Here is a 12,049-nt window from a genome sequence, read left to right as displayed (position 1 = left end):
GAGAAATAACATTAATTATTTACAATAGGCTTGATGTTGTCGGAGATTCGAAATCACAACAAACGTTGTTAAAACTCTCGTCGTAATGATAATGTCATTACAAAGGGTTGGTGAAAATAACATTCCGAAGCATTGGTGCAAATGACATGCCATAGCATTGGTGAAAATGACATGTCAAAGCATTGGTGTAAATGTCATGCTTTGGATCCAAAAATTAATAGCATCTTTTGGGGCCAACGCTCATATAAAATTCATCGATGAAGATGCTAAAAAGATGACATGCCAGATCACTAGCACCCATGATTGAATGGCATCTTTGGCATCGAACATTTTGCTGGGTAGAGATTGCCCATCATTTCATAACTTTTGGCTTTATCATATGTCTGCATACTCGTTACCTAAAAGCACGCAGCTCGCCCACACCCGGTTAAATCACCAACATATACATGTTATGCGAATGTGAAAAAATATAAACTCCAGATATCTACTATTAGTTCGACCTACAGACAAATGCTCTGTACCACATAGGTAAGCATCTCCAATTGAAATGTATCAATAAAATCGGGACGGCGCGTACGCCATTCCCGGCTAACAAAAATTACACGCACGAGTTATTCACATTAGGAATAATCGCGGAGGTCAACTCAATCGAAAGTGCAATGATCAAGTCTCACTCCGGGGGAACCGCCTTCATGATCACGGTAACCCCTACGCCAGGTAAGTATGCTTTTGCCAGTTAGAGGTAAACATCTTTAGTAACTGATATCACAGAGTAAATGAGAATTATACTTAAAGTGGTAGCAATGGTTAAACTGTCATCAACAATGGACTAAAGAAATGCAATAATGTTTTGGATGGAAAAAATATACTCCATACAATATACGTTTGGGGGTTGTTTATTTGTATAAATAAATTTTTTCTGTGCTGTTGTTGGTTTAAGTTGAAAAAATCCCTTTTCCAAATGCAGTGAGTAGCGTTCCGTCATTGTTTGTGTGCTCACTCAAAAATGAGACAAAAAGTGGTTCCACTAAACAACCCTCAAATTCAGGGATGCTCAAAATTCCCCTATTGTTAAATAACTGAAGACAAAAATATATAGAAACAAAATCCGTGTAGTTTTTTTTATACTTTTTCGTATAGCGCGAGCATCGATGTTCTAATTTTAAATTATAAATATGGTGTCTATCTGACCTAGGACACACTATTACACGCGAATACTATTTATACCCTATACCACAATGTGGAAAAGGGTATAATAAGTTTGTTTTCCCAAAAATTCATGTAACGCCGCGAAATATTCGTCGTAGACCCCTCATGTGGTATACCAAACTTCATATCTCGACGAGATAAAGCGATTTAGCTATGTGTGTCCGTCCGTCCGTCCGTCCGTCTGTCCGTCCATTAAAAATTGTAATCAAGCTACAGGCCGCAATTATGGACCGATTGTCACGAAATTTAGTATGAAGGTCGGGGTTGTACCAGAATAGAACTGATTAGTTTTTGGCGATGATCGTGAAATGTTAAAGGGATGAAATGGACCAAAAACAAAATTTTTGGTCGATTTTGTAGCCGCTCTGTAGGTCGCAATAATAGTTCGATCGGCGCGAAATTTTAAACAAAGGTTAAGTTTATGATGGAGAAGGCGTGTGCAAACCAACATGAATATCAGATAATATTTAGCGGGTTAAATGGACCAAAACTTTTGTGTGAAAATTGGTAAAATTTGTAATGTACAGGTTATATCTTTATCCATGGAGGAAAGATATTGCAAATCTATAGTGGTATAGGGTATCACATGGTCGGCCTGTCCGACTATAGCCTGCTCTTACTTGTTTTAATGTTGACATAGTTTTAAGGACATAAACGAGGTACGTTCAACGACAAGAAGAATATTAGCAATTATCTTTATTCCAAATAACTATAATAACGCCTTAAACCCCTGTTCCATAAGATTTTCAACATGATCAGATACTGGGCATAATTCATAACGGTGGTTAATGCATTTATGACTGAGTTGATCATCGAGTTTATTCTTTATGAAAATTACTCGTTCGTGTAATATTTTTGATTTAATGTCTTCTGTGCAATTTGTTCAAAAATCCCCATTGTGCACTATCCCGCTTTTTTATTCATACTCACAGTATAATACTGTGTGTGTGGGCAGTCGAAACATTTTGCAATATCCGAAGAAGTAGAAAACAATCTTTTAATATGGGTCAATAAATTAAAGACAAATATTACACTTCATGGCTGGCACACGTACCACAGTTGCTTCATATGTTCACTGACCATTGGAGAGATATGTTTTTGTTTGAAACCAACCACACGTTTGTCTTAAGCCTGCCAACAGTGTAGGCTGTCTGTAATAGATTACAATTACATCGGGAGTTATTATCCTACATGATAGAGACAATGTTTTCAATTTTCGGCGAAAGCACCCAGCTGATTTATTCGGACATTCGACAGACTCCCTTCACTTTCAGTTTGCCTTTGTGGGAGTTTTTGTAACAAAACAGTGTTGCCATTGATGAAGGCCAGATGTGAATTAGAATTGGTTGCTGGAAAATACTATTCATCGTACATTTTTATCTCTGGAATTTAAAGCAGGGTGGGGGTTTTGTTTATATGAAAACATACACTTCAGTAACTTCCAATATTTTATTTGTATTACCCTTTAACTAATTCATTTCCCCAAATATCCAAACGCTTACCAAGTCCATTCCTAAATTTAGTCGTCTGGAAATTTCGCTTTTATGTTTTTGTTGTGAAAATCTTTGTTACATTGTCACAAAGTATTGGCAATACCCTGCCTAACCTGGTCCATCGTTATTCCAAACGCCAACAATTGAACATTTCTCAGCTAATTTCATTTTTATTATTTGTTTAAATGGTTCAGACTCAACCAAATCAAGTTATGCGACTGACCCAAATACAACTACCACTCGCGCAGACTTTGAATGCCACAAAAGAGCCAAGGAGGCACATCGAAATACACTAACCATAACTAAACGACGTTGCAACGTCTTAGTCGGTCTGTTATAGTTTTCTATTTATTTGTTTGTTTATCTTCCCTCACTGGTTATATAATCCTTTCGCTACAATCGCCACAAACAAAAGTGTAAAATAGCTTTGGGTTATTTATCGTTCAAATCGAATGAGTAAAAGTGTTTTGTTTTCTTCGGCAACAGAGATCGGTCCCACTGGGAGAAACAAACCAAAGAGCATTGGTGAATTTTTGTCTGGGACATTCGATTTTCGTTCACCTGGTTTTGAAATGTGAACGACATTTGTTACATTTATTTGAATAAATGTGTCAATAGATAAGATATTTTCAAAATTCAGAAAAAAATGAGGACAGTGGGACAGCATGTTATATACATACATACATAATGTATGTCTGTATATAAGTATACATGGGAAACAAATGAAGTGATTACATAGCAAACCAAGCGTGCTGACATCGTAAAGAAATAGGAACAAAATTTCGGACTCTACATTCGATGTCGGATCCGAAATCGTAACGATATCTTAACGAAAGTTGAATGAAGTGGGTGACATAATTTCGGAACAAAATGTCAGAACGAAATCGGATAGATTTCAGTCAGAATTCGAAACGAAATCGGAAGAAAATCCTTGGGAAATTAGTAAGGTGAATTTTTTCTTCCGAATTTTCCTACAGATTTTTGAAAGATTTCGGAATAATATCGTATGAATATCGAAGGTAATTTATTTCTCTGACGCCTCTTTTTTATTAATTGATCTTTGTTATGTTTTATTGGAATATTGCAATTTCAAACGTTTCTCTAATGATTTGCACTGTTGTTATATTTTAGTTATAATAGAACAATGTAAACTTTGTATTCGGATATGTTGAGTCTATCAGCACTAGCCTGAATTATTATATGTTGAGTTTATATTTACAATATGTAAAAATTGTATATGCGAATTTTATAACCAACCATTTTGTTTTTCGACAACAAACTAAAATGAAACCACCTTTTGTATATATTTATCAGCAAGGATTTAAATACATACAAAAGGTGGGTGTTGTGCGAAGGGAAATTTATCCGAATTATTATCGAAATCGGAAGAAAAACACGAAGGAAAATTTATTTCCTTCATTCTCTCCGAAATCGGAACGAAATCTGAACAAAATCCCCTACGAAAAATCGTACAGAAATCGGAAAGAGATCTGAACGATTTTGCTTTCGAAATTGTTTAGATGTGTCGGACATCCGGCATTTGGTTTGCTGGGTAGTATTAGTATTAGTATTAGTATTAGTATTAGTATTAGTATTAGTATTAGTATTAGTATTAGTATTAGTATTAGTATTAGTATTAGTATTAGTATTAGTATTAGTATTAGTATTAGTATTAGTATTAGTATTAGTATTAGTATTAGTATTAGTATTAGTATTAGTATTAGTATTAGTATTAGTATTAGTATTAGTATTAGTATTAGTATTAGTATTAGTATTAGTATTAGTATTAGTATTAGTATTAGTATTAGTATTAGTATTAGTATTAGTATTAGTATTAGTATTAGTATTAGTATTAGTATTAGTATTAGTATTAGTATTAGTATTAGTATTAGTATTAGTATTAGTATTAGTATTAGTATTAGTATTAGTATTAGTATTAGTATTAGTATTAGTATTAGTATTAGTATTAGTATTAGTATTAGTATTAGTATTAGTATTAGTATTAGTATTAGTATTAGTATTAGTATTAGTATTAGTATTAGTATTAGTATTAGTATTAGTATTAGTATTAGTATTAGTATTAGTATTAGTATTAGTATTAGTATTAGTATTAGTATTAGTATTAGTATTAGTATTAGTATTAGTATTAGTATTAGTATTAGTATTAGTATTAGTATTAGTATTAGTATTAGTATTAGTATTAGTATTAGTATTAGTATTAGTATTAGTATTAGTATTAGTATTAGTATTAGTATTAGTATTAGTATTAGTATTAGTATTAGTATTAGTATTAGTATTAGTATTAGTATTAGTATTAGTATTAGTATTAGTATTAGTATTAGTATTAGTATTAGTATTAGTATTAGTATTAGTATTAGTATTAGTATTAGTATTAGTATTAGTATTAGTATTAGTATTAGTATTAGTATTAGTATTAGTATTAGTATTAGTATTAGTATTAGTATTAGTATTAGTATTAGTATTAGTATTAGTATTAGTATTAGTATTAGTATTAGTATTAGTATTAGTATTAGTATTAGTATTAGTATTAGTATTAGTATTAGTATTAGTATTAGTATTAGTATTAGTATTAGTATTAGTATTAGTATTAGTATTAGTATTAGTATTAGTATTAGTATTAGTATTAGTATTAGTATTAGTATTAGTATTAGTATTAGTATTAGTATTAGTATTAGTATTAGTATTAGTATTAGTATTAGTATTAGTATTAGTATTAGTATTAGTATTAGTATTAGTATTAGTATTAGTATTAGTATTAGTATTAGTATTAGTATTAGTATTAGTATTAGTATTAGTATTAGTATTAGTATTAGTATTAGTATTAGTATTAGTATTAGTATTAGTATTAGTATTAGTATTAGTATTAGTATTAGTATTAGTATTAGTATTAGTATTAGTATTAGTATTAGTATTAGTATTAGTATTAGTATTAGTATTAGTATTAGTATTAGTATTAGTATTAGTATTAGTATTAGTATTAGTATTAGTATTAGTATTAGTATTAGTATTAGTATTAGTATTAGTATTAGTATTAGTATTAGTATTAGTATTAGTATTAGTAGGAGGGCTGTACGATAACTATCTGGCCTAACAATGAAAATGCGAATATTTACCATCAACCACGATTTTTTGTTTTCTTAAGTAGTCTCCAGCATGATTTATACACTTTTTCGTGCGCTCAAACCTATTGGCGAAGCACTTTTCAACTCCGATTGAGACACCTTCTAAACATGGTTTTTGAACGCTTTTACAGCATCTTTAGGCAGCAAAAATCGTTGACCACGCCTTTTTGTCTTTATGTGCTGGAATCAAATGAAGCCATTGGATCCCCAGTCAGGGCTGTACTCAGATGACCCATCAATTCCAAGTTTTGTCCGATCAAACAGGCGCTGACTTGAATCGATGTGTGAGAGTCGACATTCTCATGATGCAGAATGATTTGTATTCTCTTGTTCGTTTGTCGAACTTCTCAGGAGACTTCAGGCAAACAAGTTATAGTGTACCACTCAAAATTAACCGTCCTATGTTTCTTACGTCGTATAGTCGTCAAACGGTCAGTTTTTCTGAAGAAACAGGCAACATTTTGCTTCGAAGTGCTCCTTACATGAACAACTTTCGCTTGATTTGGCTCGATTTCGAAGACGCAAACGGCCGATTCCTGCTTTGTTTAGGCTCCTAAGCATAGATCCTAGATTCGCCGTATGTGATGCTCAATTTCTTTGAACCAATCCATTTGTCCAAAATCCATTTGTGCGGTCAGGTATTTATGCAATATCAAATGTTAGTTTATGGAAAAAATGGCCAAGAATGCCTCTATCTCACGGTTTTTAACATTGCGATCTCGCATTATCCGTTCATGCACGGCATATTTTTTTAATGGCACAACGACCGATTTTGGGCGACCCTCACGATCTTCGTTCTTTGGCGAGTGCCGACCGCGGTTGAATTCACTAAACCAGTTTTTCATAGTCCTATAGGATGGTCCTTTATCGACATACCAAGATTTAATTTTTTCGATACACTCTTGCTGTGATTACCTACGTCAAAATTTGTAAAAAGTTCTTGAACGAAAATGTTCACATGTAAATTCCATTTTTTTGCAAAGTGATTTTTTCAGGTCGTAACATGGTCGTACGACAAACTGTCCTGAGTAAGTCTAGGCTAAAAACTGTCAAACTATCCAAAACTATTTTCAAATGCGCGGTGTTGCCTAGGCCAGGTAGTTTTTGTGGAACCCTCCTATTAGTATTAGTATTGTTATTTCGCAATTAATTTGATTGTTTGATTGAAACATATCATACCAAAGAGCCCTTCAACGAAGCCGTTAGAGACTACCAGCTGTTTGACCTTGACCAAAAAGGAACCTGGTTGTTTCTTGTCGCCGCGGCAGAATGACGAAAAATAGAATAACATTTGTCTGGACATGTTATAGATATGTTCTTGTTTACGAAAAACCAAATTTTGAGATACAAAAAATTCCCATAAACATCCCCCAACGATCAAGACAATACTTACTTCTCACTAAGTCCCAGTACACATTATAGTAGTTTCATGAAAGAAACGGATCTTTTGTTCCAAGATCGAGTTCCGTACTAGAGTAATTTTATGAAATTTTAGTTGTGGGGAACTCGATCTTGTGTGGACAGGGACTAATTAAAGAGTACAGCCCAATACTTCATCGACCCGTTAAACGGATGTTTGTTCGGTGCAATATACACAGCATCCATCAACCGTTCTATCTACTTTCAGCAATAATGCATTGGTAGCAAAATCTCTTGGCCTATACACTCCCAAATGAGATATATTTTCAAAGATTTTAATTTTTCATAACCTCCAAACATGAAGCCGTTTTTACTTAGTCGTTTTTAATCGCATTTGTAACATATTTGCCCAAATTGTTTATCAAAAAAGTACTTATCTTTAGTTTTTTTTCGCACGCTCGCCAGCAATGAAATGTGTTTACAAACTATAAAAAAATGCCATTTTGGAAGATTTTTCCCATGGCAAACGCCAAATATTGCTACTGTTGCATAACATTGGCCATAAATTTCTTAACCAAGTATTAACATTAACTCTTTTATTACGAGTGAATCACACTTTTGAATTACAAGATAACAAGGCAAAGCAAAAAATCGAAACCCATCCACCGCCCTCTCGAAACAAAATCCAAAAAATAGGAGGACAATAACGTTCAATAAAAACTCTTTACTTTACCTCCTCGGTCATATGTTACGACAAAGAAAAACGCCTAACTATACTATGGCCAATATGCCGCGACAACATTATACTCGCTGGAGTTACTCACCAAAAAAAAAAAACACCCGCCAAACTAAACTTCCATAGAAATTATAAGCATCTGACAGACATTACCAAGACCCTGCTAAAGGTTAAAGAGTCAAGTAACAGACAGCGAAAAAACCAACGAACCAACGCCACACAATTTCATGAATATTCAAACTCCAAAAGTAACCAGGTACCCACACAAAAAGATCGACAACAAGTCAGCAACAACCTGGCCAACAGCATCAACATGTCTATCGAAGAGCAATAGCTAGTTTGCACCAAGAACAGCAACATAGACATCATCGATCGACATCAGCCAGCCAGCCGGCAGCAGTAGCTTCATTGTCTGAAGTGTTCCTTTTATTCAAGTACACCATGCCACGCCATAATAGGTGCCCGTTTGGATTCATAGCTAAGTGTGGAGTACAATAAACCGGCAACCAACAACCAGTTATGAATTTGGAATCCCCACCATTTTAGAAATAGCCGAACACACTCAGTCAGTCAAGCTCATCCTGTGTGGGAATGTCAGACATAATTCGGCAGATGCGAAACGTGTGCATCGAAATAACATCATCACTGCACAGTGTAAGAAATACCTCAGAAGAAGCAATGTACCCAGCAAAAAAAAATCTCCCAAAATAATGGGTTTTATAGTACTTTTTGGTAGTCGTAACTACTTACTAAACCCCCTACTAACCCATTATTTTAACAAGGGTATGTGGTACTGAATAACTAGTTATTCTACGACCACTGGAATAACTGGTTATCCTTGGTCACCAAAAATATTTTTGGGTGTTTTCTAAACATTAGTTATAGCATAAAAAGTATTGTCCGGTATATTGTGTGAACGACTAAAGCCTATGGTTAATGAAATAATTGGGCCCAATCAGTGCGGCTTTAAATCTACCATTGACCACATATTTGCCTTGAAGCCAATTCTAGAAAAGATCAAAGAGATGCAGATGGACACTAAACATCTTTTGATCGATTGCAAAGCAGCCTTCGACAGCCTATACATTCAAAGATATTCCGAACCACCAACTAACTAAGCATATTTTACATACAATACAAATTTGCACTTCAACTATTGTTGGATCAATTACAACAAATAACCACAAATCTTATCAAAAACAACAAATCAAGGAGTTCGCATTATTTAAATTTTTGGGATCCGTTACAATTTTTCAATATGTAATATTTTGTGTCCAGTTGTTCTTTGTTATGTACAGAGAGCTTTCAACAAATTGTTTCTGCACTTTGTATTTGGATGGGATAACAACAACAATATTGACTGATTTTTGAGGATGGCCAGTGTAAAAAACAAAAGCAACAACGGAATATCATTAAAAATTTTAGTGTTATCGGTTTTAATTAGCTGCACTTTTGAATTACATTTGTTTGTTTATTTTTGCCTTTGTTATCCTTACAGGGTTGCCATCTCCTAGCACATTTCCCATGGTCTGCGGAAAATATCAAATATCAAATCAAAATATGTTTCCTTATATAAAAATCAATATAGTACATTATTCATTCAGAAAGTATCAACCGTTCTTGTTTTTGCCGTATAAAAAAATAAACAACCAAATATTGGTAAACACATTACATCCTGGTGTAAACCCCTTGAGGACTTAGGCACATTGTGGCTAAAAACGTTAGGGAAACTTTAAAATCATGCGAATAGGAACCACCAAGAATTAGTTGGAGCCCTTATTTCCGATATACACCCTAGATTAGTTTGCAGAAGAAGTTTTGATAACAATTTTAAATGTTATAGTTATACATCTGCCTTTTATGGTAACATGGGGCGGCTTCGCCACTGGGGCGCCTTCGCCAGCGTCGATTTTCTTGATAATTATAATTGCTACAGAAATGTCGTTAAAGGGAAAATTGTGAGTTTAACGAAGATCTTTCATCTCCCAAAAATTGGCATTTCTATCAAATATATGATTGCTGATGAACGCGGTTTCATGTTTTTGGGGTATTGCGAAATATATTCATGGTAGGTATATTTTGTGATATCTTCTATACCTTTTGTGATATCAAAATTATATTTTATACCGTTAATAGACAACTACTGAAGAATATAAATCCAAATAATTTGCATGATAAAAGTAATTATAAATGTCAATATATTCATATTATGAACTATGTAGGGGGTGGAGCGGCTACGCCATGATAGGGGTGTTGTGGGTTAATGGGAGAAATATGTCAGGTTTAACTTAAATTGTTTATGTTATTGATATACCACGCTATAATGCGAAGTTGAAATCAAATATTGTGCTAAACCTATCTAATTTGGCAAAAATTTCCTTTTTATGCCTAAACTCAAGGTACCTACTTCAATTAACGGCTAGAATATGTTTCTTTTTGTAAATTTTAGAATCATTTTTGATTATTAAATAGAAAACATGTTCCTTTTATGCATAATGTTGATATTTGGGGAAGAAGTATGGTAAATGCCAGTTTATAGTCCGTTGATATATGTCCTATGTCGATGGCGAAGCTACCCCATGGGTGGGGAGGCTTCGCCACTTTTTAGACATTTTGTAAATTCTCAAAAATAATATTTTAAAAACAAAAATATAATCAATTATATATCAAAACTTATAGTCAAAACATGCTAATATTCCTACCAAAAAAATAATATTTGGAAAAACTTTTATGATGTCGATATGAGAACATTATGAATAAAACGTGGCGAAGGCGCCCCATGTTACCATATACTAAATGACTTAAGGCGAACTGAACCAAAATAATTAATATTTAATTTTATATTTGACTACTGTCGACATCTACTTGGTACTGATTGAAAGCTTTGCTTGTATTCTTGATTAGCATTTTACATGTCTTTAATACACCAATTAGAAACAGAGGTATTTGTCATTAAAGTAAAAACTCCAAAATATTAAAATTGCTGTAGATTAGCGCCTTTTGCAATAACTCTGATATTTTACCATAACTGCCACGTTTTGTATTAGTTTAAAGCTTATATGGTTTTGTATCATTATCAAGCTCTCTCCTTGGAATATGTCCAACAGACGCAGAAATATCTGACATGGAAATATAATTCCATTAATTGAAAATTGGGATTTCCCAGCGTCTTTTTCAACATCACAAGCATTTCACCAATTTTGGTAACGCAATCGGGAACATTTTAAAGCCCAGAGTCTCTCTATTGTTAAAACGCATCCAACAAAGCAGAGATACTCGTCAATACAATTCAAATAAAAAAAGTGGGAAAGTGGGATGTGCCCCATCCTTTTTTGCATCATAATAAAGGTGATATTTTCCTCAACCATTGACTGGCTTTCCTTTTGGAATACGACTACTCGCATAGGATGTTTGGTATTGAAAATGGGTTATATCAGTGTACATATTAATTTTGATATAGACTCCATAGAACGGTACCTAACGATTTTCAATATCTTCAAGGTTTCATCCACATCACACCAGTTGAAATTTCGTATTTAGTCTTCGCTGGGGGTTAAAACCTTCATACAGAGAACTGTCAGTATAGATCCTCGATTTTATGTAGCCACCATGTAACCGTACAGTCTAATTGTTTGTATTTCGTGTGTTATTTGTCACATTTTCGGATCGAAATCTGGTTTCAAAAGTTTTATTCAGGAAATGTGTTGATAGGGACACCGAGGTGGATAAGCTTAGTACTTTCTTAAACTAATGGAAACTAATTATTCCAATTTGCTTCTATACAACTCGAGATGAGGGTACAAAAAGTTAATAAGTTTTCATTTTTACGAAAATGGAAATTAAACAGGAACAAACAATAAAATCGGTCAAAAAAGAGAGGAGCTATGCAATTGTTTATTGTTTTATCTTTTTTAACGTTCGAATACACTGTGCAACATTTTTAAGGTGATATTGTGCAAACAATTCGAACTGAGGATTTTTTGAAAGTACAGACCCAAACGACAAGAAACCCTAGTTCAGTTTTGTAGTGTCAGATCCAGCAGGGATTTTATGGCCCCATCTAAACATGGTTAAATATTGAGTTTTTAAAGAAATTCGGGGCTATATCT

At 33.4% G+C, this 12,049-nt stretch overlaps 1 non-coding gene across 1 annotated transcript; it reads right to left on the bottom strand.

Moving 5' to 3' along the window:
• Positions 1 to 560: 560 nt before the first annotated feature.
• Positions 561 to 725, bottom strand: LOC141404425 (U1 spliceosomal RNA). The gene has a single exon (XR_012413024.1). It is a non-coding gene; the product is annotated as a U1 spliceosomal RNA (small nuclear RNA).
• Between the last annotated feature and the right edge of the window lie 11,324 nt (positions 726 to 12,049).

Source organism: Musca autumnalis, unplaced genomic scaffold, assembly GCF_047663935.1.
Source record: "Musca autumnalis isolate F117 unplaced genomic scaffold, ASM4766393v1 scaffold_4, whole genome shotgun sequence".
Lineage (NCBI taxonomy): Eukaryota > Metazoa > Arthropoda > Insecta > Diptera > Muscidae > Musca > Musca autumnalis.
The sequence above is the reverse complement of the archived record's forward strand: the minus strand, read 5'-3'. Positions and strand labels throughout refer to the sequence as shown.